The sequence below is a fragment of the Chinchilla lanigera genome, unplaced genomic scaffold (genome assembly GCF_000276665.1).
Source record: "Chinchilla lanigera isolate Chin_1 unplaced genomic scaffold, ChiLan1.0 scaffold00048, whole genome shotgun sequence".
In the NCBI taxonomy this organism is placed as follows: domain Eukaryota; kingdom Metazoa; phylum Chordata; class Mammalia; order Rodentia; family Chinchillidae; genus Chinchilla; species Chinchilla lanigera.
This window is the reverse complement of record NW_004955449.1, coordinates 13,912,579-13,913,644: the sequence shown is the minus strand read 5'-3', so window position 1 is coordinate 13,913,644 and position 1,066 is coordinate 13,912,579. Positions and strand designations below refer to the sequence as shown.

General features: G+C 36.8%; 1 pseudogene; it reads left to right on the top strand.

The window, feature by feature from the left end:
- LOC102029809 overlaps positions 1 to 1,066 on the top strand; it is a 17,604-nt pseudogene that overhangs the window by 10,790 nt on the left and 5,748 nt on the right.

The window sequence follows — 1,066 nt, the reverse complement described above, 5'->3', positions numbered from 1 at the left end:
TATAATATTATACTGAAAGCTAGTTTTATTTTGGATAATATATAGCCAGGGTCCAAGCAATTAAAACAAATGGTACATCTGGGCATGATGGCTCAAGCCTGTAATCTCAGCACTTCAGAGACTGAATGAGGAGGAGCACAATTTAAAGGTCAGCCTGAACTACACAGCAAGACCTATCTCAAAAAACAAAACAAAACAAAACAAAACAAAACAAAACAAAACAAAACCCTAAAATTAAAAAGGTACAAATTAAAGTCATGTGAAGGACTTAATAAAACAGGTAGAAAATCTAGGAATAATAATGCAGAATATCACGACTGGTATAATTTGGAGAAAGAGGGCTGACTTTTAATTAAGAGATATAGTTACTCCAGGCAGTCCTACAAAGGAATAACTACCCAATCTTACTGTCTTCCTTCTCTTTTATCTCATTCTCAGGCTCTTTCTATTGGTCAAGCCATAGGAAATCAGCAGGTAGACAGTTCACTGATATTATTCACACAGGTGGGCCACTCTTAACAGAATGCAGAGTAGAGAATACTAAAGTAGATCGGGAGAGATAATAGAAGATAAATGGCACAAAAGGTTTTTAACACATATAATAGAAGAACCAGTTAAAAACTGTGGCTAAAAAAGAATACTGATTATCCCATACGACAAGAAGATAAAATTAGAAATGTTCTAGCGCTAATTCATCAGCTCAATAATGGAGCATCAGCTCAAATTCTCTGTAATTCTCGAGTCTTCTTGGCTCTATCAATTCCAAACACCACATTCTCTCACAATTATTCCAGAAAAGAAAAAGGAGCTGTTTCCTTTATAACTAAAACAAAACACACACACACACACACACACACACACACACACACACAGAGAGAGAGAGAGAAAGAGAGAGAGAGAGAGAGAGAGAGAGAGAGAGAGAGAGGATTTATAGGAATCCTAGTAGATATTCTCATCATCATCATCTTTTTTTTTTTTTGTTTTGTTTTGGTTTTTCTCCGGTACCGGGAACCGAACTCATGACCTTGCACTTGCCAGGCAGGCGCTTTTGCCGCTGAGCTAAATC